Below are 17,268 nucleotides of genomic sequence, written 5' to 3'. Positions count from 1 at the left end.
TTTCCTAACACTAAAGTCATCAGAGGCACTGATGATAAATGCTTTTGAGTGGCTTGAGGCACTCACTTGGTCTCCTCCCTAGTGCAAGACAAGTGCATTCTTGAGAAAAGAAAGCTGCTGTAATCCTGTTTATTTTTTATTGTTTATTTACTTTTAGGTTGTAGAAAGGTAGCTGTGACCAGAGATCATCCTGCCTGATGATCATCTTCTGGTACTGGGTATACACCCTCCCCCATCTATTTGTTTAACAAGGCAACGTAGGTGTAGTGTTATTGTTATGAAAGGGTTCTTGTATTTCTTTCTCTTTTGCAATCTAATTATGTGCCTTCTTGTAAAATTCAGAGAAGAATGACATTTTTTTTCCACATGATAGCTGAAAAGGGTAGAATTTCATGCTGTCAGGTTCCTGGCAGAATAGTCTTCTGTCTTGCTGCAATCAAGAAGATTCTCCTTGGGCTTGGTGGGCAGGTGACTATTTATTTGGGCCTGGCGGCCCAGGTTTATCTATTGATGTGTCAGGTCAACCATCAGTGGTGACAGAAGTGACTGAAACTACCAGAAAGCCTTTCATTATGTAAACTTTTTAAAGACCTTTATTAAATATCACTTAAGACATAGGCAAACATGCATTAATGTAAAAGAAAATAAACCAAGTTAACATGTTTCCGGTATATTGCATATGTTTTTTTTTATAGCTGTCATCAGTCCTACATTAAATAAATTACTCAGTTCCTGCCTTCCTTTAAACCTATCTCCTCCCCTAAAATATTCTGCATGTATTGTTCCCACATTTTCCATTTATTGCTATGTAATTTGTTCATTCCCTTTTCAAAAGATCCTACTTTCAATTATGTTATCTCTGTTAAAATATTCAGTACTTCAAATACAGTTGTTTAGACTTTGATTTCCATTTTCAAGTAATTGCTTTTTTGGCAGCTACCAGACTTAAAACTTAACAAGGTCTTGCTTTGTCTAGGCAATTCAGATCCTGTGTCCAAGCTCAAAAAATGATTTCCTTAGTTACACCCATTTGCTCACTCAGTATTTCTGACAGAGTTCTCTGCAGGTAATTATACTCCCAGAACCTATGTTTCCAGTTATTTGTTTCTTCCCCATCAAACCTTTGCCATGAATCTGAGGAAAAATGTTTTGGGGTACAAAATGCTTATGCAAACACTTCAAGGCAAAAATCTTAAACCTTCTAAACTTTGTTGCTTACTTGGGAGCCATGCATATGTTTTCCCTTTTTTTCCCTTGTAAATTGCTTATCCAGTCTCTCTACCCAGACTTCTTTAACCTCCTCTGATTGATTCTTACAGTTATTGTGCAATATTTTATATGCTTTACTGTTTATCCCTTTTCTAACAGCAGCTTCTGTTTTAGATTCAACTAAAAAACTCTACCAGAGCAGTCCTTTCACTTAGGATCCCCCCCAACCCCTTTCTCTTTGCCTGTACTCTGATATCAGTCCCTGGTAGGGAAGGCTGTCTCTAGCTTGCAGTCCAAATGTCTTCTTGGCATAATCCCGATGTTCATCATGTTTCACTGTTGCAGTCATGACTGTAGGGCTCTCCCCTGCCGGCAGGCAGCCCTCGGTTGGCCAGAATCCCAAAGTCTGGGTCCAGCGTCGGCTGTTCAACCATGCTCCCTGACGTCAGAGCGCCAGGAGTACAAAGCTGACAGCCGACGCCATCTTCTCCAGTCTTTCTTGCCGTGCGGTGATAGCAGTTCGCAAGTGCCGGTCGGCTGACTCCTGACGATTTTTTCTGATTAATTTCAGTCTGAAGATTTTCTTCTCCACTCAAAGCTAAGTACCCCATTGGGGAAATTTTTTTCTTGCTCCACTCCGATGTCAGAAAAAGTTAATATTGTATTTCATGTGGGAAGCAAATACCTCATAAGGATTTTAATTCTCACTGTATTCCTTGCTTAGGCCCTGACCACGACGTAGCTAGTTGTCGGTTTTGTGCTAGATTCAATCAACGTACAATTAAGCGAAGGTACGATTTTGCTTTGCATTACTTCGGTAGGCGCTTTAACTACAAAATGTCATCAGATGCGGTTCCGGCTACCGGAGTTCACAAACGTCGCAAGGATACAGACAGGCCTCCGAGGTCCAAATCTGATGATAGCGCACAAGTGGAGCCAGCTTCAGGTTCGGCCATCATCAGTGAGGCGCTTTTGCAGCCCCTGTCGTCGACCATTTCAGAACCGATGGCCGAAACGGACTCTCATGAGGAGCCAACCAGACCTTTAAATATTTCTATTGCAGGACCTTCGGACAATGCTCCTTCGGATGGGTCCGGAGCCGCTGTGCAGGTACCGGCTTCCAAAGGGGTTTTCAGGCCTACTCAGCTACTAATAAAGGCAAAGCCAAAGACAAAGGCAAAGACTCCTTCTAAATCAAAGACTGCAACACGGGCCTCTTCTGAACCGGCTCCCAAGTCACAGAAACAGTTACTCAAGATGGCGGAGGATTTACTTACTATGATTAGGGGTTCACATCCCCCTCCAGATAAAAGGCCAAGGCAGGATGTTTATTATGATTCCTCTGATCAGGCTTCTGTTTCCTTAGTTTCTTCTTCTGACCAGGAATATTCTTTCCCTCCTTATGAGGATTCTGAAGCTGAGGAATCCATTCCTTCAGCTTCTCCCCCTGAGGATTTCTCTTTTGGGGAAACTTTGCATGAAATGAGGGAACATTTCCACTGGGAAGGACAGGAGTATTCGGAATCTAAGAAAAGACTGAGGGATTTTCTTCTTCTTCCCCAAAATAGACCCCTGGCTATTCCTCCTGTTTTGGATATTGTGGATGATGCCTTTTCGGAGGCTAACTTAACCCCTGATTCTTTTCCTCCTGCTCCTGTTAAGCCTGATAGATATTACAGGGTTCCTGATTCCCACCAGTTTTTATACAAGAACCCTTCTGCTGATCCTGAAACCATTTCTCAGGGTCCTAAGGGAGTTAAGGCCGCTTCTGCCAAAAATCCCATTCCTACTGAAAAGGATTCTCGATCCTTAGAAAGATGGGGCAAAAAGGTGTACACTTCTGCTACTTTGTCCATTAGGGCTTTAAACTGTCAGTTTCATATGCTGAAATACCAGCAATTTCTCTTGCCTGTTTTAAAACAAAAGCTTACTTCCATTTCTGCCTGTGCAGATGATAAGGAATTACATGATTTATTGCATGCCACTGAACAAGTTGGGAAGCATGGTTTACACTGTGGTTTTGATGCCTTGGAGGCTTCTTGTAGGGCTGCGGCCTCGGGCACAGTCATTAGAAGGCATGCATGGCTAAAGGAACAAAATTTGCCTGAACAAGTAAAGGCTAAATTATTAGATGCTCCTGTTCAGCATAATGTTTTGTTTGGATCAAAAGCTGAAGAGGTGATTAAAAAGATGGAGGATAAGGCGAAATCCATGCAAACAGTTAAAGATTTCTTACAAGTACAGCCACCTAGATTTAGCAGGAATTGGCCTTCAAAAAATTGGTCCTTTCCCACTTCAGACAGGCCTCAGAGGGGTAGATAATAGACGCTCCAGAGGAAGGCCTCAAACACAAGCTTCTTATAGACCAAGACAGTTGACTGCTTCCACCCCTAGGGGTGGAGAGGACAGGTCACAAACTCAAAGAAAACAAACACAATGACTCCCTCTGTTGGGCTCCAGGAACTTCTTGTCTGGAAGCCTCTCTCGGAGGAAAACTCTCTTTTTTATCAAAATTGGACTCAAATAACCCAAGACAAGTGGGTTTTGGATGTGATTTTTAAGAGGTTACAAATTCCATTTTCATACCTTGCTAAGGCCAAGCGGATGGCCAGATCTTCCAAAACATCAATGGACGGAGGCCTTAAACCAGGTGGAAGCTCTTTTGGCTATGAATGCCGTAGAACTGGTTCCACTTTCAGAGATGGGAAAAGGTTTTTACTCAAGGCTCTTTCTAGTCCCCAGGAAGCAAAACTCATGGAGACCCATTCTGGATCTGTCTGTCTTGAACACCTTTCTAGAGATTCCAAAATTCAAGATGCTTACTCTACAGCAGCTACTTCCAATGCTGTCCAAGGATGCATGGATGGTAACTTTGGATTTAAAGGAGGCATATTTACACATTCCCATCAGGCAGGATCGCAGAAAATTCCTCAGGTTCAAGGCTGGATCGAGGCACTTTCAATTCTCTGCACTGCCCTTTGGATTGTCTACTGCACCCAGAGTCTTCACCAAATGCCTGGCTCCAGTAGTAGCTTACTGCAGACTGAAGGGAATTCAAATTTACCCTTATCTGGACGATTGTCTAGAATTTGTACAGAACCTCCGCAAGTTCCTGGGATTCTCTGTAAACGTAAAAAAGTCAAATTTGACACCATCACAACAGATAATTTTTCTGGGTGCTCTTCTAAACACCACAACCCAGATGGCATTTCTGTCATCCGAAAAACAATTACAGCTGGCTTCAACTTTCAAAACCTTGGCAACTTTAACTCAACTAACTGCAAGGAAATTCCTGCAGGCTTTGGGTTACATGGCCTCCTGCATCCTTCTCGTACCATATGCAAGACTACACATGAGGAAAATACAGTGGTACCTAAAAAGTGTATGGTCTCAGCATTGCCACAGTTTAGACATACTGATCTCTGTCCTTCCTTGCCTTCAAAAGGAATTTCTTTGGTGGTCCAGGGCATGTGCTCTAAACAAAGGGAAACCCTTCCGTTTGCCTCCTGCCCCTCAGATTCTAACCACGGACGCCTCGGATTATGCTTGGGGAGCCCATTTTCAGGGAAACTGTCTGCAGGGCCTTTGGACAAAGGGTCAGAAGCACCTGCATATCAATTTAAAGGAAATGTTAGCCGTTCAGAAAGCTCTATTGGCCTTCAGGAATCTTTTACAACCAGGACAACTACTAATACGGACAGACAACACCACAGTTATGTGGTACATAAACAAGCAGGGGGGATCTCATTCTTACCCCATTTGCAGACTAGCCATGGATCTGTGGAACACAGCTCTAGCTTGCAATCTGGATCTTCAAGCTCAGTTTTTACCAGGGAAACCAAACTTCTTGGCAGACAGTCTGAGCAGAAACCTTTCAGATCCACACGAGTGGATGCTGGACACCAAAATATTCAGGATGATAACAGCAGTCTGGGGATGTCCTCACATAGACCTATTTGCATCCCATCTCAATCATCAACTACAGAATTTTTGCACCAGGACTTTCCGTAGAGCAGCTTGGAAAGTGGATGCCCTGTCTTTCAGTTGGAGGAACCTCTCGGGATATGCCTTTCCACCTCTTCCTCTTCTTCCACGGGTCTTATTGAAGATAAAACAGGACAAGCCCAAGATGATAATCTTGCTGGCTCCAAATTGGCCTCGGCAGTTTTGGTATCCAACTCTAAAGAAGCTATGTCTGGAGCCCCCTTGGGTTTTACCTCAGTCTCCGAACCTTCTATCCCAACATCAGGGTCAGGTTCTATACTCTCATGTCAGAACTCTCAGCCCGGCGGCCTGGTTAATCCAGGGCCCTTGATTTCTTCTTTCCTACCCAAGCAGGTTATGGATGTCATTTTAGAAGCCAGACGTCCTAGCACTAGAAAATCTTATGCTGGAAAATGGAAAAGATTTTGTTCCTGGATGCAGGCTCAGGATTCTGATCCTCTTCTTCCTAACATTACCTTAATTTTACTTTACTTGACAGATCTTTTACATAAGGGTCTCTTTCTCTTCCATTAAGATTCATGCCTCTGCTATTTCTGCTCATTATAATACAGACCCTCCAATCTTTTCCCACCAGCTCATGAGACAGTTTCTCAGAGGAGCTAAGAACTTAAGACCTCCTAGATCTCCTCCCATTCCTGCTTGGGATCTCAACTGTTTTGGAAAAACTAACCTTGCCTCCTTTTGAGCCTGCTGCCTCTTCTGACATCAAGTTTTTATCTTGGAAGACAGCTATCCTGTTAGCCCTAACCTCTGCCAGGAGAGTTTCAGAGTTACAAGCTCTTATGGCTGTAGAACCTTATATTATTTTTCATCAAGACAGGGTGTCTTTGAGGACTAATCCTACCTTCATGCCTAAGGTGGTTTCCAAAGTGGCCTTAAATCAAACTATCCACTTGCCAACTTTTTTCCCCACTCCTCAAAATAAAGGGGAAAGGATCTTGCATTCCTTGGATGTACACAGACAACTACGTTTTTACCTGGACAGAACCAAGGACATCAGAAAATCAGAGCAATTGTTTGTTTCTTATGCTTCAAGTTCCCAAGGCAAAGCCATTTCAAAACAGACCATTTCTAAATGGATTGCTCATGGAATCAGATTTTGTTATTCACACCATGGAAAGCAAATCCCAGGGAGTATACGGACTCATTCCACCAGAGCGGCTGCCACTTCTGTGGCCTTCCTCAGGGGAGTTCCTACCAAAGACATTTTGGAAGCTGCAACTTGGAGTTCAGTGCATACTTTTTCTAAGCACTACAATCTACCTCTCTACTCTAAGTCCAGGGCAGGCTTTGCCTCTGCAGTCTTGCAGGGCCTTCTAGCCGCCCCTTCTTCCTTATGACCACCTCCCTTTATTTCAGCTTTGGGATTCTACCCTACAGTCATGACTGCAACAGTGAAACACGATGAATATAGTACAGTTGTGTACACCTACCATAAATGTAGATGCTCGAGTGTCTTCACTGTTGCAATCTGGGTTTCCCTCCCTCCTGTCCCCTCTTATGTTTACTTTTGTGGTGTTCCTTTTTTCACCATTCTTCTGAGTTGTATTTGCAAAGGTTATGGGACCTTTTTCATTTTGGGACTCCTGACATCTGGGGCAAGAAAAACTGGAGAAGATGGCGTCGGCTGTCAGCTTTGTACTCCTGGCGCTCTGACATCAGGGAGCATGGTTGAACAGCCGACGCCGGACCCAGACTTTGGGATTCTGGCCGACCGAGGGCTGCCTGCCGGCAGGGGAGAACCCTACAGTCATGACTGCAACAGTGAAGACACTCGAACATCTACATTTATGGTAGGTGTACACAACTGTACTTTCTGTTACCTTTCCCTGTCTAATTATTTGCTCCCAATATCTTGGTTCCTTTGCTAGTTTTCTGCAGTAAATTCCAGCCCCTCTTGCCTATTCTCTGTCATCCCTGTCAGCAAAATCCCCCTTTCTCATGCTGGCTTAGTTTTTAGAATACTTTCTGCTGCTTTACGAATAGAATATATATGGCTATTTTTCTTCTTACAAGCTTCCTAAGTTTGGTGAGAACCTTTCTACTTTCTTCTGACTAAATCATTGTGCCAAATGTTTTTGTGCACGGGAGGTATTTTCAAAAACAGTTGCTTAACAGAAACCTTTCTAAACCAGATACTCCTTTATTTTCTGTTTAGCACTCTGCAGTTGTACCTTTTCTTGCTCTGGTAAATTCCCTTATTCTGCAATATTTTAATCTTTGTCAGCCCCTCTAAATAATTCATATTTCTTGTTAACCAAATCTCGTTTTCTTTAATTTCTACCCTATTTTTAAACTATATTTTCAGTTTATCGCACTCACTAGCTATAATTTCTGAAAAAAAAATCGCATCTTCCCTAATAACTCTGACATAATTTCCACTACCCATTCCTCAAATTCCTCTCTTTTTAACAGGTAGGTGATAAAGCATCAGTGTTTCAGTTTTACTCATTACTCTGCTGTTCTATTTTAGTTTTTATTGGTGCATAATCTGAAATAGTTATTGGATATGTGTTGAAGTCTTCAGTTAAATTGTTCAAATTCCTGTGAAATATAACTTATATCAATCAAGCTCTGGTATTGTACCTTGGGGAATAATATGTACATTCTGAGTTTCTACTACTGAATTCACTTCCTCTGTATCAAATACTTTCATAAATTTCTTAAGAAATCTACTCTTTTGTTTTATTTCCTTTCTAGATCCCCCAAATACATTCTCACTGTTGCATATCAAGTTGTAGTCCCTACCTATGAATAATATTTCCGTCTATAATCTGATTATTTCTCCCCAAATTCCGTTAAGATCCATAATAACAGATGTTTTTAGTGTTTCACTGTTCAGTAAGCCATCTGACTACTGATCTTCCAAAAAAAATTAAGGATAAAGAGAGACAGACCGCACAGGTCAAAACTGCTGACGACGCTTCCGTTAAGCTAGTCGGCAGTTTGCCGGTAATCAGTGAGGTGCTTTCGCAGCCCCTGTTGCCCGCTTCGATGGATTCCCAGGCTGCTACTGAGACCCGTTCGGAGTCCGGTATGCCATGAGACTCTTCTTTGACTATGGAACCTGCAGATGTCTCTACCTTGGATGGGTCTGGAGCCGCTGTGCAGGCACCGGCTTCTGAGGAAGTTCTTCGCACTACCGATATTTGACACAAACCAACGACTTATTTTGCGTCTTCAGTTCTTTCTAAAACTACCGAGTTTCTTAGGCCCAGAGTACAAACTACGCCTAAAAAACAGACAACCCAACCTCAAGCACCTGCTTCCATGCCTCAATCTCAGATACTTAAAATGGCAGAAGACCTTATGCTGATTAGGGGAAGCCAGCCTACCCCTGCTAAAAGGAAGAAAGACTTGCCCCAGCAGCTTTATCTGACCAGATGTCTGACGACTCTGAGGTTTCTGATTATGAAGACATGCCCTTATCTGCTTATGAGGATTCAGATGCAGAGGAATCCATTTCTTCTGCCTCTCCTCCAGAGAATTTTTCTTTTGGTGAAAGTAACCCTACATACCTTGAGAGAGCATTTCCATTGAGAATGCCAGGATTATCCTCAATCAAAAAAGAGACTCAAGGAATTTTTAGATTTACCACAGCACAGACCCTTAGCTATTCCTCCCGTTCTGGATGTTGTGGATGATGTTTTTATGGAATCCAGTCTAACTCCTGATACTCTAGTACTCGTCAGGTTTCCTTGGAGCAGGAGGCACAGACTCCCTGACGCACAAAAATTTCTTTTCAAAAATCCTACTGCTGACCCAGAAGTCCTCTCCCAAGGACCTAAGGGAATAAAAGCAACCACAGCTAAGAATCCCACCCCCTCAGACAAGGATTCCTGAGCTTTAGACAGATGGGGTAAAAAAGTATACACCTCTGCAACTCTTGCCATTAGAGCATTAAATTGTCAGTTCCACATGCTGAAATACCAGCAACATACTATGGAACTTATTAAACAAAAATGATCTGCCTTCGCTGACTGTGCAGAAAGTAAAGAATTACAGGAGATTATGCATTCTGCAAGCCAAGTTAGTAAGCGTACCCTGGAATGTGGGTTTGATGCCCTAGAAGCATCCTGCAGGGCAGCAGTCACAGGTGTTCTGTACTTAGAAGGCATGCTTGGCTTAAGGAACAGACCTTGCCAGACCATGTCAAATCAAAATTATTGGACGCACCACTGAACACAGACAATCTGTTTGGCACCAAAGCAGAAGAGGTTTTAAAAAAGATGGACGAAAAAGCTAAGTCTATGCAGACAGTTAGACTTTTTGCAAGTCCAGCCTCCAAGATTCAGTAGGCATTGCCCCTCAAAACATTTATCCTTTCTAGCCCCATCAAGGCCACCTCACAATAGACCTAGGGGGAGAAGACCTCCCAGACAACAGTCTCAGGGTATGCAGAGAGTGCTAAGCCACCCCCTTATGGAAAGAATTCACAATGACTTTTCAAATCCACCTCTTCCTCTGCCCACCTGCTTGTGCCCCTAGGAGGAAAACTTGCCTCTTATGCAATAAACTGGGCCGTCATCACCAACGATCGATGGGTCCTCAACATAGTGTCCCAGGGGTACAGATTATATTTCCACACACTGCCAACCCCAAAGGGGTTCCCATATCTTCCTCCAAACCAGTGGGCAGAGGAACAAAGCCAAGTTCATTCCCTGCTCTCCATGAGGGCAATGCAGCCTGTTTCTGAAGACCAGATAGGCCAAGGTTTCTATTCCAGACTTTTCCTGGTACCCAGAAAAGAGGGCACCTGGCACCCAATCCTAGATCTATCCATTCTAAACACACCTTCCTGGTGGTATCAAAATTCAGAATGCTCACCCTCCAGCAGCTTTTCTATGGTAACCAAAGATGCCTGGTTAGCCACTGTCGACCTAAGAGAGGCCTATCTGCACATCCCAGTCAGACTCTTGCAGGAAATATCTATGTTTCAGGGCAGGATCTATGCATTATCAGTTCTCTGCACTTCCCTTTGGCTTATCCACTGCTCCCAGAGTTTTCACAAAATACCTGGCCCCAGCCATTGCCTTTTGCAGACAAAGAAATGTTCAAATTTACCCCCTACTTGGACGACTGCCTGATTAAGGCAGGCAGTCAGGAAAAGCTGTTACAGCACCTGACATTTGAAAAAGATCTGACCTCATTGGGGTACACTGTAAATGAAAATAAATCCAAACTAGTCCCCAGTCAGAAAATTGTATTCCTGGGAGCAATCCTGGACACAGCATCCCAGATAGCATTCCTTACTCCAGAAAAACAAGCCCATCTGACAGGCTACTTCTCTCAACTGGCCACCAGAATCTAGTTATTTGCAGAGATAATCCTGCAAGCTCTAGGGTTCATGGCCTCCTGCATTCTACTAATTCCATATGCCAGTGGTACTTAAAAAGCCTTTGGTGTCAACATTCTCAGGACATGGAAACCATTATACCTATGATACATTGTCTAAGGAAAGATTTTCTTTGGTGGGCAGCAGCATGCAACCACAACAAGGGACTTCCCTTTTCACAACCCCACGCTGCCCAGACCCTAACCACAGATGCATCAGACTATGCCTTGGATGCACACCTGGATGGCAGGTGCATTCAGGGCCACGGGAGCCCAAATCAAATTCATCTGCACATCAACCAAAAAGAGATGCTAGCTGTTCAGCATGCTCTGACAGCTTTCAGACCCTACTCTCTCCAGAGCCTCTACTAATCAAAACAGACAACAACACCACAGTGATGTGGTACGTCAACAAGCAGGGAGGAACCCACTCTTACCCACTATGCAGTATAGCCATGACCCTTTGGCACATGGCTTCAGTCATTCAGATTCACCTGCTAGCACAATTCCTGCCAGGCAACCAAAACTCTCTGGCAGACAACTTAAGCAGAAATCTCCTAGACCCACACGAGTGACAATTAAACCACAGCACCATCAGCCTCGTAACCCAGAAATGGGATACCCCGAAGTTGGACCTATTTGCCTTCCACAACAACCACCAGCTCAGCAAATCCTGCACCAGGGAACCTCACAGCAAGGCCTGGAAAGTGGATGGCCCTATCCTTCCAATGGGTAAACCTCTCAATCTATGCATTTCCCCCTCCACCTCTTCTTACAAGGGTGTTACTCAAAATAAGGGAGTAAAGACCAAGGGCAATCCTGATTGCCCCAGATTGGCCATGCCAACACTGCTACCCACTATTGCGCAGCCTGTCACCATTGTCTCCATGGCACCTCCCTCAGATTTCAACTCTCCTGACGCAGCAAGAGGGAGAGTTCTTGCATCCACAATTGCAGACCCTGAACCTGGCAGTCTGGCTTATTCCTTGACCTCTCCTCCAGTGGCCAGCCTTCGTAAGCAAGTCCTGGATGTTATACATGAAGCCAGATGACCCAGTACTAGAAAATCATATGCTGACAAGTGGAAAAGGTATTGCTGCTGGATCCAGGATAAAGTAGCAGAATCAGCACAGCCCTCCTTACCTCTCATCCTTGATTACCTAGCAGACCTGCTTCACAGGGGCCTATCCTTCTCTTCTATTAAAATCCATGCCTCTATCTCTGCTCATTACAACACAGAGCCACCTCTATTTTCACACCCCTCATCAAGCAGTTTCTTAGAAGGGCTAACAACTTAAGGTCATCAAGAAGAGCCCCTACCCCTGCTTGGGACCTTAACTTTGTGTTGGAAAAGCTCACACTACCCCCTTTGAACCTGCAGCTTCAGCAGAGTTAAAATTCCTCTCTTGGAAAACAGCCTTGCTTCTGGCCATCACTTCAGCTAGAAGAGTGAGCTACAAGCACTCATGGCTGTGGGAACCCTTCATTATTTTCCATGCTGACAGGGTCTTCCTCAGGACTGACCCAACTTTCATGACTAAAGTAGTGTCCAGTGTGGCTCTAAACCAATCTATTCACTTGCCCACCTTTTTCCCTACACCTCAAAATAAGGGGGGAAGGATCCTGCACTCTTTAGATGTGGGCAGACAGCTCAGATTCTACCTGGAAAGGACCAAGTCCTTTAGGAAATCTGACCAGTTACTGGTCAGCTTTGCAGCAGAGGCAGAGGGCAAGGCCATATCAAAACAAACCTTTTCCAAATGGATAGTGCACTGTATCCATTTCTGTTACAAACACCATGGGAAACCGCACCCACAGGGGGTCAGAACACATTCCACTAGGGCAACTGCCACCTCTACAGCTTTTCTCAGAGGGGTCCCTACCTGGAACATCCTGGAGGCTGCAACATGGAGTTCTGTTCACACCTTCACCAAGCATTACCACCTGCCTATCTTTTCCAAATCCAGGGCAGGCTTTGCAACCGCAGTCCTGCAGAGCATTCTAGCCAGCCCCAACTCTTCTTGACTGCCTCCACCCGTTTCTTCAGCTTTGGGAATCAACCGAAGTGTGATGACTGCAACGGTGAAACACGAAGAACATAGTACAATTGTGTACACTTACCATAAATGTAGATGTTCGAGTGTATTCACTGTTGCAGTCCTGGTTTCCCACCCTCCATCCCCTTGTCTCTCTCTCTCTCTCTCTCTCTCTTCCTCACTCCTTACAGTGACATTTGGTATTTACTTTCTACTGGTGGTGTTATTCCACCATAACCTAGCTCCCTATTTGGGGGCTCCTGATATTTGGGGCAAGAAAAACTGATGTAATGGTGTCGGCTGCCTGTATTTATACCACTGATTACCTGGCATCAGTCCTGGAGCGACAACAACTGACACAGAAATACTAAGTCTCTGGTATTCGGGCCGACTGAGGGCTACCCCTGGCAAGAATAACCCAAGTGTGATGACTGCAACAGTGAACACACTCAAACATCTACATTTATGGTAAGTGTATACAACTGTACTTTTTTGGTAGAATATATAAATCTATGCCAGAATTATCCTCCTCACTTTCCAGTTGCCCCTTACTGTCACACATGTATCATTATTATCTTTTTCTCTTCTTCTATCACTGTTGGAGCTCCTTTAACAATTACTGTAACTACTGTCTTTTCTTTTGTCCCTGATATTCTGCTGGATATCCATTCTGAAATTCTTTATCAAATTCACATGCTCACTTCTTTCCAAATGTGTTTCCTACAGCATTACTATTTAAATTCTGCAGTTCTTAATATAATTCCATACTCTTAACTTTTTGTTTATACCTGTAAAGCCATTTACGTTCCAAAATAGTATGGATAATATAGGCATTATGCTAAGTTATTGTTCCCACCTATTATACAGGACAGCTTTTTTGAATGTGTGTTTGCTACATCTGTGTTACATGTACACACTATTGTTTGTCAGGTTGAACTTTTATGGCGATGTTTCTTGTCATCTCCATTTAAACCTATGTCACATTTTTCAAGACATTTTTGTTTCAATAAAAACCCTCAAACAAAAAACTAAATACATTTGCAGAACACTCCCATGAACTATTAAATTAGAACAAACACACGCAGCTATGTACACCTTAAAAAATGAAGTTTAACCCTCCTAATAGGAACCATTGTCCCAAATTGACAGCTGCACCCACAAGGCATTACTTGACTTAAATCTAAGATTACCCAGACTAAAGCGCATGATATAGCCTGTGCTCCCACTTGCACTGATTGCTGTCTGTTCTTTTCATATCTCTGCTCCCTTCCCAAATATGAAAAACAGTTTGTATACGTTTAGAAAACATTAACGTTTAGCCTTATGAAAAGTGCATTAGCTATCTTTAAATAAAACTAAATTTTACATTGTTTGTATAAAAGCTGCTATCTTATTCACTTCCATTAACTCCAAACTTTATTTTTTACTGCCCTTGAACTTTTAAGCATTGCATTTCCTTAAGAAGACAATTCTGTGAACTCACAAGATTAATTGCTTGCACCCTTCAACAGCTCATTTCTGTGGAAACAGAATGTACAACTGCCTTTCGCTGTAGACTTCTTAACATACTGAATATTTGACAAAGGAAAAAAAAAACAAACTAATATTATTGCATATGCAAGAAACTTAGCACTTCTCTTGGAATTCATCATTTGTCTCATTTTTCAAGCCTACTTTCTTACCAAAAACACTCATTTTTAGATTCACTGGCATTAATCCAGACACTCACCTATGCAAAAATAAGAAAAAACATCTCAAGTCTACATATATCATAATCCATGCATTTTACACCCCCCGTCATCCACCATATAGCCAAAGATTACAGTATGTTAATGTCAACTTGTTTTTGTCCAGCCTTTCTTCTGTTTTTACATTATAATGCCTATATTTCATAAAACTAAGAGTACCTGTTTACTTTAATATCTTTATCACATATAACAGTCACTGAAAAGACTTACCCTCTTTCTCACATTTAAAAGACCCCCAGACTACTTATTACACAAATATGATTTGCTATGTAACATGCGGTTTATATAATAAAATGTATAGTCCGCTTTCCCGCACAATAAAGGGATTTCCTCCAAAATCAAAAAACGTTTCCTCCACCGATAGTTGCAAATAAATTTATTGTAGTAAACAGTTAAAACAAGTTAAGTCCACCATAAACCAACACCGGTAATCCGTTTCTTGGTTTGGCTAAATAACAGCAAACAACCAACACCACCAGCCCGTCTTACAAATAAACCATGAGATTGAGCGCGCTTTCGTCCATAGATTACTGGACTTCTTCAGAATCTACGTATTCCATTCAGATGAGCTCTTAAATACATATCTACAAGTGCCAGTTGTTCAATTAACATAATTAATTGTAATTGCAATTAGTTTTAAAGGTATATGTAGTTTTGTAAAAAACTGTCTTTTGTAATACAAACCACTTAAAAAATGTGTGTCCATATAACACTGTTACACATACTTAAGAATACATATGTATATGTGTATATGTGTATGTTCATCCAACCCCTCAATTTTTTAAAAATGTACGCATATTAATATAAATGAATATTATTTAATAAACTAAGTTAATGTGCCTATAATCGTTCCTATAAAGTGTGTTGATATAGTATTAAAAAATGTATTTATATAGATGTTTATCCAATATATAAATAAATACATAAATATTGTAATATATGTGCAAGAGTATAACTATAAACATAGGTGTGCATTTAGTTATAAGTAAATATAAATATAAATACATAAATAAAATATAAATATATATATATATATGTATATTTAAATATATTAATTATTACCAATAAATAATGCCCAATGTACCATTAAAATATTAAATATAGAATATTAAATATGATGTATATGAATTAATAAAATAAGTGTATGATAAAATATAACAATAATGAACACTCATAAAACCTAATAAAACACTGAAAATGAGATAATTGACAATTGTCAATGAGTCCACTAATGTGAATATTTACATATGACATTTTTCATTATTACACTTTTTCGGGTTATTGGCCAGTATTTTTAGCACTGGTTTTATGGATATATGATCATTCAGGCCCTTATGGCAACATACATCCAATCTCATCTGCCAAATAAGTTCCCTGAATTCCAGGAATGTTTCCCAGTCTCCCCCTCTATCACAGGCCTTTACTTCCTCCAATACCCAAAACTTAATGTTTGCATTCTTACACATACTAACGTGTCTGTATAATGCATTATTTTCATTTTTCTTTGATATATCTCTCATATGTTCATATATTCTCGTTCTTAGTTGTCTTTCGGTTTTCCCCACATAATATGCCCAGCAGTCAAAACAGTATGCTAGGTATACCACCCCCTTCGTATAACAACTGTAATATTTATTACTTCTAAACTTGTATCCTGTATTTTTTAACCATAGTTCCTTGCTTCCTGTCAAAAAAGAACATTGGGCACATCTACCACACTTAAATGTGCCCACTCTTCTACTTGCTCCTTGTTCCCTATGTGTATCTTTTTTAAATTCAAACATTTTCTTTAAATTTGTGTTCTTTCTATAACAAATTTTTAGTGGTTCCTGAAATATTGATGGTTTGTTGGTCATTCTGGAGAACATATTCCAAACCTCATTTATCCCTTTCCTTAACCAACCAAAACCCATAGAAGTATGTTAATGTCAACCGGGGTGTATTTCCTATGTGGGTAATCTCTGTCCTTTCATCATTGTTGTTAATAATGATCGTATTAGTGGACTCATTTCTACTCGTGTTTACATTCATATTTGTCATAGGGATATTTCCTAGAAGTGGCATATATCTAATATTTCTTTGTTTTATAACATCTTTTTTAACCCTTTTTATGAGACCGTCGGGGTACCCTCTTTCACTAAATAATTTGTAAATTGTCTTCATTTCTTCCAAAAACTCACCCCTGTCACTGGTCATTCTGGAGGCTCTTATCATTTGCCCCTTTACCACATTTTTCTTCAAAAATAAGGGGTGGTCACTCTCAAAGTGAACATAAGAATTGGAAAAACAAGCTTTTCTATATATTCTGGATTTATATTTCTTGTCATTTTTGTTCTTACTAATAGTAACATCCAAATAGTTCACTTGGTCTGATGTTAAATCAAACGTAAACCTAAGGAACGGTGTTGTATTGTTTATATACTGTATAAAGTCTTTTACCTGCTGGGTCGTGCCATCCCATATAATAAAAATGTCGTCCAGAAATCTGAAATATTTCACAATATAGTCTTTGTATTTTGATTTTAACACGAAATTCAATTCCCAGAACAACATTATTATATTGGCGTATATCGGCGCACAGGCCGACCCCATTGCTACACCGTCCTTTTGATGATATATGTCCCCTTGAAAGTAGATGAAATTATTTTTTAATACTAACTCCATACTTTCTAAAACTAATCTGAAGTCATTGTTATTCAGAAACTTAAAATCCACCAACATATGTTCAAACCATGTAAGTCCTACATCATGAGGTATAACTGAAAACAGGTCTTTTACATCGATTGTTATGAACAAATATCTGTCTTGGTATGGGATATCATTAAATTTCTTTAAAAAATCCCAAGAATCAATTAAAATGTGGGGGTAGTCTTTGCTAAATTGTTTTAATTTTGTGTCTACCAGTATCGCCAGAGGTTGTGTTTTTGAACCCTGAG

General features: G+C 41.1%; 1 protein-coding gene across 18 annotated transcripts in view; it reads left to right on the top strand.

Moving 5' to 3' along the window:
• The window catches only part of SNAP91 (synaptosome associated protein 91), a 2,005,574-nt gene that overhangs the window by 701,674 nt on the left and 1,286,632 nt on the right, over positions 1-17,268 (top strand). The gene's annotated exons all lie outside the window — the stretch shown is intronic.

Source organism: Protopterus annectens, chromosome 1.part0 (genome assembly GCF_019279795.1).
Source record: "Protopterus annectens isolate FY-2018-M chromosome 1.part0, PAN1.0, whole genome shotgun sequence".
Taxonomy (NCBI): domain Eukaryota; kingdom Metazoa; phylum Chordata; order Ceratodontiformes; family Protopteridae; genus Protopterus; species Protopterus annectens.
This window is presented reverse-complemented; position numbering and strand designations above follow the sequence as displayed.